Genomic DNA, 16726 nt, shown 5'->3' on the forward strand with positions numbered 1-16726 from the left:
CTTTTTCTTATGCCTTCTGATCTCTCTCTCTCTCTCTCTCTATGTCCACTACTTGCTGTACATATCCTACCAAGTCAGACCTACACTGTTTCAATATCCATTTCTCTGTTCTCAATTGTTGATGACTGATGATAAAAACCAAACCTAACCCCCCCCCCCCCCCCTCTACACCCCGGATTGTAAATAATGTAAATAATTCAATGTGATTATCTTGTGTGATGACTGTATTATGATGATAGTATATCTGATAGTATATATCTGTATCATGAATCAATTTAAGTGGACCCCGACTTAAACAAGTTGAAAAACTTATTCGGGTGTTACCATTTAGAGGTCAATCGTACGGAATATGTACTTCACTGTGCAACCTACTAATAAAAGTCTCAATCAATCAATCAATCAATCATATAATCTGACCCGCCATAACATTTATGTTGGCCCACCAAGTCATTTGATGTGGTCTGCCTCATAGTTTAATGTGGCACGCCACACCAATTAAACTGGACTGCCACATCATTTAAAGTGACCCGGCCACATCATTTATTCTGGGCCACCAAGTCATTTGATATGGACCGCCACATCATTTAACACGGTCCGCCTCATCACTAAATGTGGCCCACCATACCATTTCATGTGGTCCACCTCATCATTTAATGCGGTCCGCCTCATCATTTAACTTGGCGCGCCACATTATTTTATGTCGCAGTGATGTGGCCCACCACATAATTTAAACCGGCCCACTACATAACTTAACCTGGACGACTACGTCATTTATGTTGGCCCACCAAGTCATTTGATGTGGACAGCCTCATCATATAATGTGGCACGCCACACTATTTTATGTGGCAGTGACGTGGCCCGCCACATCATTAAAGTGGCCTGACTTCATGCAACTGCAGAAGTTTTGCACTTTATTAGAAATAGCCCATATTTGGTAAGTCAATTAATGGAACAATAAATAAGAAAGGAACTTGATAAATCGCCATGTGCGTGCGTGTTTAGGAGCATCAACGCATTGGCGTTCGTTCCATAGAGGAATGAAAGGAAGGGAGTGAAGCCTCTTGTCATTCATTTAATGCAGGGGTCACCAACGCGGTGCCCGCGGGCACCAGGTAGCCCGTAGAACCAGATGAGTAGCCCGCTGGCCTGTTCTAAAAATAGCTCAAATAGCAGCACTTACCAGTGAGCTGCCTCTATTTTTTTTATTTTATTAATTTATTAGCAAGCTGGTCTCGCTTTGCCCGACATTTTTAATTCTAAGAGAGACAAAACTCAAATAGAATTTGAAAATCCAAGAAAATATTTTAAAGACTTGGTCTTCACTTGTTTAAATAAATTAATTAATTTTTTTACTTTGCTTCTTATAACTTTCAGAAAGACAATTTTAGAGAAAAAATACAACCTTAAAAATGATTTTAGGATTTTTAAACACATATACCTTTTTACCTTTTAAATTCCTTCCTCTTCTTTCCTGACAATTTAAATCAATGTTCAAGTAAATGAATTGTTTTTATTGTAAAGAATAATAAATACATTTTAATTTAATTCTTCATTTTAGCTTCTGTTTTTTCGACGAAGAATATTTGTGAAATATTTCTTCAAACTTATTATGATTAAAATTCAAAAAAATTATTCTGGCAAATCTAGAAAATCTGTAGAATCAAATTTAAATCTTATTTCAAAGTCTTTTGAATTTCTTTTAAAATTTTTGTTCTGGAAAATCTAAAAGAAATAATGATTTGTCTTTGCTAGAAATAAAGCTTGGTCCAATTTGTTATATATTCTAACAAAGTGTAGATTGGATTTTAACCTATTTAAAACATGTCATCAAAATTCTGAAATTAATCTTAATCAGGAAAAATTACTAATGATGTTCAATAATTCTTTTTTTTAATTTTTTCAAAAAGATTCGAATTAGCTAGTTTTTCTCTTCTTTTTTTCGGTTGAATTTTGAATTTTAAAGAGTCGAAATTGAAGATAAACTATGTTTCAAAATTTAATTGTAATTTTTTTCCGTGTTTTCTCCTCTTTTAAACCGTTCAATTAAGTGTAAATATCATTAATTATTAATAATAACATAGAGTTAAAGGTAAATTGAGCAAATTGGCTATTTCTGGCAATTTATTTAAGTGTGTATCAAACTGGTAGCCCTTCGCATTAATCAGTATCCAAGAAGTAGCTCTTGGTTTCAAAAAGGTTGGTGACCCCTGATTTAATGTCTTTGTGCGGAGAGGCGGGGTCGCCAGCATGCACACAGTGCAAGAAGTTAGCCCTTGACCACCAACAGTAGAAGACAAATGATAACAATCCCTCCAAACCACAGCAGTTCTTTAAAGTGGTTCTGCACGCTGTGATTGGACGAGAGGGCTTTGCGTCAGGTCACTTATAGAAAATGGTTTTACCGTCAACACTCAGCCCTTTTTGAAAAAAAAATTGGCACAGTCATTTGAAGGTGAGAAATGAATGAGTGGGGATGTTTGCGGTGTGAAGCCTGTGGTGACGGTGGTTAATGTATACACACACACATACTTTACTGTACACCGGGGTTTTTCAACCTTTTTTGAGCCAAGGCGCATTTTTTTCATTGAAAAAATCCAGAGGCACACCACCAGCAGAAATCATTGAAGAATGAAACTCAGTTGACAGGAAAAAGTCGTCGTCACAATTGTTGGATATGATTTTACACCATAACCAAGCATCAATATAGCTCTTGTCTCAAAGTAGGTGTACTGTCACCACTTGTCACATCACCCCCTGACTTATTTGGAGTTGTTTTGCTAACTGCCCAGTTAGCTCATACAGGTCTTTAAATCTCTGGATTGATGAAGTAATGTGCTGATCATTCTTACTGGGGACCCTGGGGAAAAAGAGTTAATATGGTTTATGGGGACCAAATTTAAATAATTTTGCATAATTCACACAAATTTGTACGCGACTACTGAGGACCATATACATTTTTTTTTTAAAAGTTCAAATTAAATATATTAAAAATCACTTAGGCATCTTCAGAATGGATCTGACTATCATTTAAAAAGGTTTCCCTTTAGGGCACCTGTTTCTTTGTCCCCAAGGTGACTGTGTAAACAGAGCGATGTCCCCATTAAGTAAGCATTACCAGAACACACACCCACCCACCCACCCACACACACACACACACACACACACACACACACACACACACACACACACACACACACACACACACACACACACACACACACACACACACACACACACAAGTGAATGCAAGGCATACTTGGTCAACAGCCATACAGGTCACACTGAGGGTGTCCGTATAAACAACTTTAACACTGTTATAAATATGCGCCACACTGTGAACCCACACCAAACAAGAATGACAAACACATTTCGGGAGAACATCCGCACCGTAACAAAACATAAACACAACACAACAAATACCCAGAACCCCTTGCAGCACTAACTCTTCCGGGACCCCGACTTAAACAAGTTGAAAAACGTATTCGGGTGTTACCATTTAGTGGTCAATTGTACGGAATATGTACTTCACTGTGCAACCTACTAATAAAAGTCTCAATCAATCAAAACGCTACAATAACATCTACGGCTTTTGGAGCTCAGTGCACAACTGCACACACAACAAGAAGGAGACGAAGCAGAAGAATGAAGAAGAAACATGGCGACGACGAGTAAGAAGAAGAAATACGCTTGCAAGTTCCAAAATGATTGGAAAAAAGAATTTCATTTCATCCAGGACAGCTCGAAGGGGAAGGGGTATGCTGCCTGCACCTCAACCCCGCACCCACCAACACCCTCCATCTCCCGAATTCGGAGGTCTCAAGGTTGGCAAGTATGTCTTGCGCTCCTATTTTGGTGGCTTTTTGCTGTTTTGTTGGTGTTTTGCTGTTACAGTTTCATGTTTTCCTTTGAGCGCTATTCCCCGCACCTGCTTTGTTTTAGCAATCAAGAACATTTAAGTTGTTGCTATCTTTTTTTGTGTGTACATTGTTGATTGTCATGTCATATTCGGACGTACATTGTGGACGCCGTCTTTGCTCCACAGTAAGTCTTTGCTGTCGTCCAGCATTTTGTTTTTGTTTACTTTGTAGCCAGTTCAGTAGGGGTGTAACGGTATGTGTATTTGTATTGAACCGTTTCGGTACGGGGGTTCCGGTTCGGTTCGGAGGTGTACCGAACGAGTTTCCACACGGACATATTAAGTAGCGTAACGCACGTTGTGTAAACAATGCACACCGAGGCCCAACACCCGGCATGCTAGCAGCTAACGGGCTAGGATAGACTGACCATACGTCCTCTTTTCACCGGACATGTCCTCTTTTGCGGAGCTGTCAGGGCGGAGTTTCTTAAATGCCTCAAATGTCCGGCATTTTGAGTTAGGGTTGCGTGTATTTTCAATGTACGTTCAGGGTTATGAAGGGGATAAAAACAAAACAAATTGTGCGCACAGCAGCAGCAAAATATATGTTATTATGAATTATTGACCTATCCAAGGTTCCGATTACTGCACATCAAATATTCCACTAAGAAAAATATTTTTGGTGGAACATTTGGCAAATTTGGTAAATAAATAACCCAAAAATTGATATTTTGTTGTTTTCTTACTGTACCGAAAATTAACCGAACCGTGACTTCTAAACCGAGGTACGTACCGAACCGAAATTTTTGTGTACCAATACGCCCCTACCGTTCAGTTTTAGTTTCGTTCTGCATAGTCTATAGCAGGGGTCACCAACGCGGTGCCCGTGGGCACCAGGTAGCCCGTAAGAACCAGATGAGTAGCCCGCTGGCCTGTTCTAAAAATACCTCAAATAGCAGCACTTACTAGTGAGCTGCCTCTATTTTTTAAATTGTATTTATTTATTAGCAAGCTGGTCTCGCTTTGCCCGACATTTTTGATTCTAAGAGAGACAAAACTCAAATAGAATTTGAAAATCCCAAAAAATATATTAAAGACTTGGTCTTCACTTGTTTAAATAAATTCATTAATTTTTTTACTTTGCCTCTTATAACTTTCAGAAAGACAATTTTAGAGAAAAAATACAACCTTAAAAATTATTTTGGGATTTTTAAACACATATACCTTTTTACCTTTTAAATTCCTTCCTCTTCTTTCCTGACAATTTAAATCAATGTTCAAGTAAATGAATTGTTTTTATTGTAAAGAATAATAAATACATTTTAATTTAATTCTTCATTTTAGCTTCTGTTTTTTCGACGAAGAATATTTGTGAAATATTTCTTCAAACTTATTATGATTAAAATTCAAAAAAATTATTCTGGCAAATCTAGAACATCTGTAGAATCAAATTTAAATCTTATTTCAAAGTCTTTTGAAAATGTTTGTTCTGGAAAATCTAAAAGAAATAAGGATTTGTCTTTGTTAGAAATATAGCTTGGTCCAATTTGTTATATATTCTAACAAAGTGCAGATTGGATTTTAACCTATTTAAAACATGTCATCAAAATTCTGAAATTAATCATAATCAGGAAAAATTACTAATGATGTTCCATAAATCCTTTTTTAAATTTTTTCAAAAAGATTCGAATTAGCTAGTTTTTCCCTTCTTTTTTTCGGTTGAATTTTGAATTTTAAAGAGTCGAAATTGAAGATAAACTATGTTTCAAAATTTAATTGTCATTTTTTTCCGTGTTTTCTCCTCTTTTAAACCGTTCAATTAAGTGTAAATATCATTAATTATTAATAATAACATAGAGTTAAAGGTAAATTGAGCAAATTGGCTATTTCTGGCAATTTATTTAAGTGTGTATCAAACTGGTAGCCCTTCGCATTAATCAGTACCCAAGAAGTAGCTCTTGGTTTCAAAAAGGTTGGTGACCCCTGGCCTATAGCATATTGTGATCACGACAAACCCTTGTCGTGTCACACGACGTGTTCCCGACAATCTACAAAGCAATTAGCTACAGGCTGCCACCTACTGATATGGAAGAGAATTACATGGTTACTCTGCTCTAGACAGCACCGACACTCAACAACGGCACATTATTTGCGGATTATAATTACTGGTTTGCAAAAAATATTTTTTACCCAAATAGGTGAAACTACATAATCTCCCACGGCACACCAGTGTCATGATCCATGGTCCGGATCATGTTTTGTTTAGTTATGCTGTTAGTTTTGGACTTCCTTAGTTCCTGGTTTCACTTCCTGGTTTTGTTTTGTTTCCATGGTTACTCATTAGTTTCACCTGTTCCACGTTTGGACTCACACACACCTGTCTCACGTTTTCACATTTTGAGTCACGTACCTGCTGTCACTATTATTTAAGCTCCCAGTTGCCAGGCTGTCTTCCTGGCAACATCACCTTCTCTTCACTAGATAACTTTTACCCATGCTTCCATAGTTCCTGCTGAACTTTCCATGTCAAGTAAGTTTTTGTTTATTGTTCATAGTTTTGTGCCCACGTGCATGTCTTTTGTTTCATAGTCTAGTTTTGTATTTCCGCCTATTTGCGCACCTTTTGTTTTCATAGTCTTTTTACCTCCGCTGTGAGCGCCTTTTGTTTATAACTTTGTGAGCTTTGTTAGTGTAAAATAAAATCATGTCCTTACCTCCACGCCATATCCGCTTCAGTTCATTTGCACCACGGGAGAACAAATCACGCCAAAGACCCAGTCCTGACAGATGTTGCCAGCAAAAAAGTTCTCCCGCAAAATTGGACGAGGGAGCGTGGGAAGTCCTGCGCGCTATGGAGGCGGAAACACTTCGCCATTCCCCCATGGAGCGCAAAGATCTCATGTGGGGTCCGACCGGCAAACTGGTGCCGATCAGCTCCGTTTGGCCCGGGGACGTTGGCGCGTCATCCCTGTCCCGGAAGCGCCGCGCCAGACAGAGGACGTCAGGGAAGGTGAGCGGACAGCACGCGGCATTCCCGTGAGCTCCTCCCCCTCCGGGCGGAAATGGGCCGCAGCCTGCCCGGCTTACCCAGGATGACATCACAGACCAGGATTTTTTTTTCAAGACTTTTTCTTTTGATCACTCACCTCCAGCAAAAGACTGTAAAAACATTATAAGACATTATCAGGACATGTTTTTACAAATTAGATCCTGTCAGTCACAGTCACCCCGTTTTCATGCCCCGCCCCCCAGAACTCAAGCCACGCCCAAGTCACACAATTATTTTTTTTCACCCACTCAATCCCAGGAAGAAAGACTTTTTGGACAGTTTGGAGGGGAAGATTCTGCCCCCCTCCTGACTTCCCTCCACCCACCCCAAAAGACGGTTCCAGACCGCGGGGAGCGCGTCTGGAATCCGCTCCTTGAGGGGGGGGGCTAGGGCTGGGAACTGTTCAGGTGGGGTGGGTCAGCATCGCCATGCCAAGCCACAGCCTCCAGCTCGGCCACCACCACCTGTCTTTCGACCTGCCAAGCCACAGCCACCAGCACGGCCGCCACCACCAGTCTTTCGACCTGCCAAGCCACAGCCTCCAGCTAGGCCACCTCCACCAGCTCCACGCCAAGCGCCACCAGCCGCAGCTCCACGCCAAGCGCCACCAGTCGCAGCTCCACGCCAAGTTCCGCTACCTGCTCCACGCCGCCAAGTGCCGCCAGTCGCAGCTTCACAACGCCAAGTGCCGCCAGTCGCAGCTTCACAACGCCAAGGGCCGCCAGTCGCAGCTTCACGACGCCAAGTGCCGCCAGTCGCAGCTCCACAACGCCAAGTGCCGCCAGTCGCAGCTCCACGACGCCAAGTGCCGCCAGTCGCAGCTCCACGCCGCCAAGTGCCGCCAGTCGCAGCTCCACGCCAAGACCAAGACCCCCGCCAAGACCAAGACCCACGCCAAGACCAAGACCAAGACCCCCCACGCCAAGACCAAGACCAAGACCCCCCATGCCAAGACCAAGACCCCCGCCAAGACCAAGACCAAGACTCTCGCCAAGACCCACCAAGCCAAGACTCAAGCCAAGACCCACCAAGCCAAGACCCACCAAGCCAGGACTCAAGCCAAGACCCTGACCCAAGCCAAGACCCTCCAATCCGCCAAGAACCACGCCGCCAAGTACCGCCATGCCAAGACCCCCCAAGCCGCCAAGAACCACGCCGCCGGGACCCAAGCCATGACCCAAGCCATGACCCTTCAAGCTGCCAGGACCCAAGCCAAGAACCACCATGCCAAGACCAGGACCCCCCATGCCAAGACCAGGACCCGCGCCAAGCTTCGCCGCCTGATGCCCCAGGCCAAGCTTCTCCGCCTGCTTCGTCGGCTGCACCCGCGCCTGCGTCATCTGCTGCTACCACGACGACAACGCGCCTGCCTTCTCGTCGGCCACGGATATGGCCGCTACCTGGTCGTCCGCCACGCCAAGTGTGCCGATCTCCTCGTCGGCCACGGATGTGGCCCTTCCCGGGTCGCCCACCTCGTCAGGTACAGCGGCGGTCTACGCGTCGCCGGCACCTGATTCTGCCCCGGTGGATTCGGGGACACGTGGTCTGGCGACCCACCGCCATGTCCCCCTCCCGCCCTCCCATGACTCTTGTTCATTTTTTTGGTTTTGGACATCTGGTATCTGTCCTTGAGGAGGGGGTTCTGTCATGATCCATGGTCCGGATCATGTTTTGTTTAGTTATGCTGTTAGTTTTGGACTTCCTTAGTTCCTGGTTTCACTTCCTGGTTTTGTTTTGTTTCCATGGTTACTCATTAGTTTCACCTGTTCCACGTTTGGACTCACACACACCTGTCTCACGTTTTCACATTTTGAGTCACGTACCTGCTGTCACTATTATTTAAGCTCCCAGTTGCCAGGCTGTCTTCCTGGCAACATCACCTTCTCTTCACTAGATAACTTTTATCCATGTTTCCATAGTTCCTGCTGAACTTTCCATGTCAAGTAAGTTTTTGTTTATTGTTCATAGTTTTGTGCCCACGTGCATGTCTTTTGTTTCATAGTCTAGTTTTGTATTTCCGCCTATTTGCGCACCTTTTGTTTTCATAGTCTTTTTACCTCCGCTGTGAGCGCCTTTTGTTTATAACTTTTTGAGCTTTGTTAGTGTAAAATAAAATCATGTCCTTACCTCCACGCCATATCCGCTTCAGTTCATTTGCACCACGGGAGAACGAATCACGCCAAAGACCCAGTCCTGACAACCAGACTATATCTCACGGCACACTAGTGGTTGAAAAACACTGCTGTACACACACGTTGTCGTCAACTTCTGTCCAGTTCACATAGAGAATAAAGGGTTAAAAGAGCGTCTCATGACTTTAACCAGAGGACACAACGAGCCCCACGGGATAATAAATGTAATCGCGGGAAAACCACCGTCATACAAAGGATCTTTGACGAGCAATTTTGCAGTAAGTCCTTATAAAGAGCCAGGCTTGTATTCACGTAGAGGATCTTTGAATAGAGTTCTGTAGTACTGTAGTTTCCTAAAAACAACAGTCTGTAGCCTTTTTGTAGTATGTCCTTAAGAATAGCAGAATACTTGTTTTTGCAGTAGGTCCTCAAAAAACAACAGTGTTTATGTCATATTGAGGATCTTTGAGTAGTGTTTTTGCAGTAAGTCCTTAAAAACAGCAGTGTCTTCATGTCATGTAAAGGATATTTAACTATCATTTTAGTAGATCCTTAAACACAACATATAACAACTGTCATATAGAGGATCTTTGATTAGTGGATTTGTAGTTAAAAACAGCAGTGTGTTCTTGTCATGTTGAGGATCTTGGATGAGTGTTTTTGCAGAACAGCAGTGTCTTCATTTCACATAGAGGATCTTTGACTAGCATTATTGTAGTAGGTCCTTAAACACAGTAGTCTTCTTGTCATGCAGAGGATCTTTGACAAGTGATTTTGTAGTAGGTCCTTAAAAAACAAAATAGTTATTTTAATATAAAGGATGTCTGGCTCGTGTTTTGTCGTAGATCCTTAGGGACAGCAGTGTCTTCATTTCACATAGAGAATCTTTGACTAGCATTATTGTAGTAGGTCCTTAAAAACAGCAGTCTTCTTGACATGTAGAGGATCTTTAACAAGTATATTTGCATTAGGTCCTTTAAAAAACAGAATATTATTTTAATGTAAAGGATCTCTGGCTAGTATTTTGTAGAAGGTCCTTAGGAACAGCAGTGTCTAACTCTTCATGTCACATAGAGGATCTTTGACTCGCATTATTGTAGTAGGTGCATAAACACAGCAGTCTTCTTGTCCTGCAGAGGATCTTTGACAAGTGATTTTGTAGTAGGTCCTTAAAAAAACAGAATATTATTTTAATGTAAAGGATCTCTGGCTAGAGTTTTGTAGAAGGTCCTTAGGAACAGCAGTGTCTTCATGTCACATAGAGAATCTTTGACTAGCATTATTGTAGTAGGTCCTTAAAACAGCAGTGTGTTCTTGTCATATTGAGGATCTTGGACAAGTGTTTTTGCAGAACAGCAGTGTCTTCATTTCACATAGAGGATCTTTGACTAGCATTATTGTAGTAGGTCCTTAAACACAGTAGTCTTCTTGTCATGCAGAGGATCTTTGACAAGTGATTTTGTAGTAGGTCCTTAAAAAAACAAAATAGTTATTTTAATATAAAGGATGTCTGGCTCGTGTTTTGTCGTAGATCCTTAGGAACAGCTATGTCTTCATTTCACATAGAGAATCTTTGACTAGCATTATTGTAGTAGGTCCTTAAAAACAGCAGTCTTCTTGACATGTAGAGGATCTTTAACAAGTATATTTGCATTAGGTCCTTTAAAAAACAGAATATTATTTTAATGTAAAGGATCTCTGGCTAGTATTTTGTAGAAGGTCCTTAGGAACAGCAGTGTCTTCATGTCACATAGAGGATCTTTGACTAGCATTATTGTGGTAGGTCCTTAAAAACAGCAGTCTTCATGACATGTAGAGGATCTTTAACAAGTATATTTGAAGAAGTCCTTTAAAAAAAACATAACATTATTTTAATGTAAAGGATCTCTGGCTAGTGTTTTGTAGAAGGTCCTGAGGAACAGCAGTGTCTTCATGTCACATAGAGGATCTTTGACTCACATTATTGTAGTAGGTGCGTAAACACAGCAGTCTTCCTGTCTTGCAGAGGATCTTTGACAAGTGATTTTGTAGTAGGTCCTTAAAAAACAGAATATTATTTTAATGTAAAGGATCTCTGCCTAGAGTTTTGTAGAAGGTCCTTAGGAACAGCAGTGTCTTCATGTCACATAGAGAATCTTTGACTAGCATTATTGTAGTAGGTCCTTAAAACAGCAGTGTGTTCTTGTCATATTGAGGATCTTGGACTAGTGTTTTTGCAGAACAGCAGTGTCTTCATGTCACATAGATGATCTTTGACTAGCATTATTGTAGTAGGTCCTTAAACACAGCAGTCTTCTTGTCATGCAGAGGGTCTTTGACAAGTGATTTTGTAGTAGGTCCTTAAAAAAACAGAATATTATTTTAATGTAAAGGATCTTTGGCTCGTGTTTTGTAGTAGGTCCTTAGGAACAACAGTGTCTGCATGTCACATAGAGGATCTTTGACCAGCATTATTGTAGTAGGTCCTTAAAAACAGCAGTCTTCTTGACATGTAGTGGATCTTTGACATGTGATTTTGTAGTAGGTCCTTAAAAAAACAGAATATTCTTTTAATGTAAAGGATATCTGGCTAGTGTTTTGTAGTAGGTCCTAGGAACAGCAGGGTCTTCATGTCACATATATGAGGGGGGATAATAGGAATTTTTCTTTTTTTTTTTTTTTTTGTCATAAAGAAATACAATCATGTATGCTTACGGACTGTATCCCTGCAGACTGTATTGATTTATATTGATATATGATGTATATATTGTGTTTTTTATGTTGATTTAATTTTTTAAAAAAAATATATATATATTTTTTTTTATTTTTTTATTTCTTGTGCGGCCGCGGCCCGGTACCAATTGGTTGGGTTCCAGACTTGTTGGTCGTCCCTCCCTCTGGTTCAAGGACGCATGCAAGAGAGATCTGAAGGCGTGTAATATTCCCTTAGACAGCTGGGAGATACAGGCGGAGAACCGAAATGTCTGGCGTCAAGCGGTTAGACGGGGTATTGCAGAGGCTGATTTGAGGAGAGGCCAGCTCGCAGAGGAGAAGAGAGACAGGAGGAAACGTACTGCAAATACCATCGCTCAGCAGGAGCGGGATGAAGTCTCTACACATGTTTGCACTTAGTGCAACAGGGACTGTCACTCAAGAATTGGCTTGTACAGCCATGCTAGGCGTTGTCAACAAACATGAATGTACCGTATCAACAAAACATCCAAGTTAAAATGTGAAAATTATAATTAAATATGTGCATTGTATAATTACAACACTCATTTAAACTGAAAAGATATTACTAATAATTGACTAAAATAGGATGACAAAACGATTTAAATTATTAAATATTTTTAAAATAAATTAAATTAAAAAATTAAACATCAAATCGAAATAAGTGTCTGACACAAGAGCGTAAATTAGCATGGTCATCTGTGACTAAGCTGCCAAAGAAGAGTAGGAATTTTTATTTATTTATTTTTTTGTCATAAAGAAATACAATCATGTGTGCTTACGGACTGTATCCCTGCAGACTGTATTGATTTATATTGATATATAATGTATATATTGTGTTTTTTATGTTGATTTAATTTTTTTTAAAAAACAAAAAACATTTTTTTAAATCTTTTTTTTATTTCTTGTGCGGCCCCAATCGGTTGGGGACCACTGATATAGGGGATCTTCAAGTAGGTCTTTATGGACTTGAGAGACAGATCAAGGAGAGCGAAGAGTGAGTCATCCCTGAGTTCTGAGTACATTTTTAATTGATGTTTTTTAGGCCATCACTGCACTTACTCGCTGCTCTTCTAAGTCAGCAGCCAAACGGAAAAAGTGTTATTATAATTATTACCGTATTTTTCGGACTATAAGTCACAGTTTTTTTCATAGTTTGGCCGGGGGTGTGACTTATACTCAGGAGCGACTTATGTGTGAAATTATTAACACATTACCGTAAAATATCAAATAATATTATTTAGCTCATTCACGTAAGAGACTAGACGTATAAGATTTCAGGGGATTTAGCGATTAGGAGTGACAGATTGTTTGGTAAACGTATTGCATGTTCTATATGTTATAGTTATTTGAATGACTCTTACCATAATATGTTACGTTAACATACCAGGCACGTTCTCAGTTGGTTATTTATGCCTCATATAACGTACACTTATTCAGCCTGTTGTTCACTATTCTTTATTTATTTTAAATTGCCTTTCAAATGTCTATTCTTGGTGTTGGCTTTTATCAAATACATTTCCCCAAAAAATGCGACTTATACTCCAGTGCGACTTATATATGTTTTTTTCCTTCTTTATTATGCATTTACCGTATTTTCCGCACTATAAGGCGCACCTAAAAACCACAAATTTTCTCAAAAGCTGACAGTGCGCCTTATAATCCGGTGCGCCTTATATATGGATTAATATTAATATTCATTTTCATAAAGTTTAGGTCTCGCAAGTACGGTAAACAGCCGCCGGCCGTTTTGGATGCCATATTCGCTCAACTGTTTCATTCGGACACTGAAGAAGAAGAATTCGAGGGATTCGTGGATGAGGAATAACTTCATAAAGTGAGCTTTACATGTTTATTTTGTGTGTTGTGTTTTGTGACATTAACGTTTGAGCAAAGTTGAGTTATTGATATATTATTTCGAGTGTTACTATATTGTGATAGCACTAACGTTTGATTTACGTAACACAAGTAAATCAGCTGTTTATTCATTTTGGGAGTGAACAGAATTGTCAGAACGCTGGTTTGTAATCTATTAATAAAGTTTGACTGACCTATCTGACTGTTCTGTTGACATAGGTGCGCCTTATAATCCAGTGCGCCTTGTATATGAACAAAATTTTGAAATATGCCATTCATTAAAGGTGCGCCTTATAATCCGGTGCGCCTTATAGTGCGGAAAATACTGTATAGTCCGGAGCGATTTATAGTCTGAAAAATACGGTAAACCAAAATATATATTGCGAGAATCAGTTTGAATCGAGAATCATGTTGAGACAAGAATCGGTTCTGATTCAAATCGTCACGCCAAAAAAACGATATCAAATTGAATCGTCAGTTGTAAGATTCTCAAACCTACATATTAATGATAGAACATCATTAAAAAGCCACTTTACCATAGGATTTAAATAGGATCCCTAGTTCCTATATTGCTGAGTTGGGGTTTGGGTGTGTAAATAAAGGACAGGAATGAAGAATCAATGTGAAAAATAGATCAAATTGATTGAGGCCCATCTACTTACAGTACATATCCCAGTGTTTCCCACACATTCATTTATTTGTGGCGGCCCGCCACGAAAGAATTATGTCAGACACAAATAAAATAAAAAATTAAACTTTTTTTTTTGTTTTTTTTGGCCTTTCCAGCTTCTCAGGCAAATCATATAGTTGATGTAGATGCCCATATAGGCTGTTCAGATTTACTTTAAAAAAGAGAAGTGTAGGATACTTCTCTTGTTGCCTTATTTGTATTTGACCACTACTGTTTTCTGTTTATTTGTTACTGACTGTGGCAGGACACCTCTGCCTCTGTTTCACTTTATGTTGCTGGTAAATAATATGGTTGTAGTAGTAGGCTAAAGTTAAATTATTTAGTATGCACTAATTAAAGGGGCAGAGCTTTAAGAGACATTTTAGCTTTTATATTTTGTAAGATATATTTTTTGTAAGAACCACAATAAATAAATATATTTCAGTGAATAACTTATTGTTCAAGTCTGTATATAATTATGTACATAAAGTGTTGTAATTATATTGTAAAATGGATGGATGGATGGACGTTTAAAACAAAACTGTTATTATTAATTAGTAAGTATACATTTTTTTAGCCTTTTTAGAGAAAATCATATCATTGTAGTAAATTATGCAAATTACTCGATGATGTCATGATGACCACACCCATAGCCACGCCCCCACCGCCACAGGTATCTTGGCAGTTTATGGGAAACACTGTATCCACAATAAGCAAAACGTATTCATCATCAAAAGTCCTCCACTAAAGGTCAGCTGAATAACATGAATACTTCATTTTTATTTCTACTGTTTTTTTAAGACAAGCAACATCCAACATGGAGTGGAGAGAAAGAAAAAAAAACCCACAGTCGTCAAAGCAGCAGACATCCTTTTCAAACAAGCGCAAAGCGCATTATAATTCCCACATTACAGCACGAGCCTTGAATCCTTCCCTAGTCTCCCATTATCGTGCTATATTTGCAGCACAGCAGCGGCACGTTGCAGACGCGTTTAAAGCCCGGCAGGGAGGCGTTTTAATTGTGACGTGAAGGTGATGCTTTGGGGTCGGGAGGGGGAGTTGACAAAAACAAAACTCGAGCGCGTCGTCACCCACTCCTTCCTCTCAGGGAAAACTGCCATTCATTAACGTAAGCACTTCCTGAGGAAACTTAAGGTGCCACTTTCATTTCAGCTGACAGTAATCGTCGTTGTTGAAAGTTTTTTTTTTTTTGCTCCCGCATCGCAGTTTCACTCTTATGCCGGAATAAAGTTGAACTGTGATATACTGATCGGAATCGATGCACGCTGTGATACAGTGCATCCAAAAAGTATTCACTTTTCCACATTTTACTATGTTACAGCCTTATCACAAAATGGAATAAATGCATTTTGTCCTCTAAATTCCACACACAATACCCTATAATGACAAATGTGACGTTTTTTTTTGTAATTTTGCAAAATTATAAAAAACAAAAAAAACAAGACAAAACAAACCCAAAACCAGTGAAGTTGGCACGTTGTGTAAATCATAAATAAAAACAGAATACAATGACTTGCAAATCCTTTTCAACTTATATTCAATTGAATAGACTGCAAAGATAAGATACTTAACGTTCCAACTGAGAAACGTTGTTATTTTCTGCTAATATAAGCTCATTTGGAACTTGATGCCTGAAACGTGTTTCAAAAAAGCTGGCACAAGTGGCAAAAAAGACTGAGAAAGTTGAGGAATGCTCATCAAACACTTATTTGGAACATCCCACAGGTGAACAGGCTAATTGGGAAGAGGTGGGTGCCATGATTGGGTATAAAAGCAGCTTCCATGAAATGCTCAGTCGTTCACAAACAAGGACGGGGCGATGGTCACCACTTTGTGAACAAATGTGTGAGCAAATTGTGGAACAGTTTAAGAACAACATTTCTCAACGAGCCATTGCAAGGAATTTAGGGATTTCACCATCGACATTGTCCGTAATATCATCAAAAGGTTCAGAGAATCTGGAGAAAACCAACATTGATCGATCCCTCAGGCAGTACTGCATCAAAAACCGACGTCAGTGTGTAAAGGATATCACCACATGGGCTCAGGAACACTTCAGAAAACCCCTATCAGTAACTACAGTTCGTCGCTACATCTGTAAGTGCAAGTTATAACTCTACTATGCAAAGCCAAAGCCATTTATCAACAACACCCAGAAAAGCAGCCGGCTTCGCCGGGCCCGAGCTCATCTAAGATGGACTGATGCAAAGTGGAAAAGTGTTCTGTGGTCTGACGAGTCCACATTTCAAATTGTTTTTGGAAACTGTGGACGTCGTGTCCTCCGGAACAAAGAGGAAAAGAACCATCCGGATTGTTATAAGCGCAAAGTTGAACAGCGAGCATCTGTGATGGTATGGGGTGTATTAGTGCCCAAGGCTACACATCTGTGAAGGCACCATTTATGCTGAAAGGTACATACAGGTTTTGGAGCA

Source organism: Entelurus aequoreus, linkage group LG06 (assembly GCF_033978785.1).
Source record: "Entelurus aequoreus isolate RoL-2023_Sb linkage group LG06, RoL_Eaeq_v1.1, whole genome shotgun sequence".
Lineage (NCBI taxonomy): Eukaryota > Metazoa > Chordata > Actinopteri > Syngnathiformes > Syngnathidae > Entelurus > Entelurus aequoreus.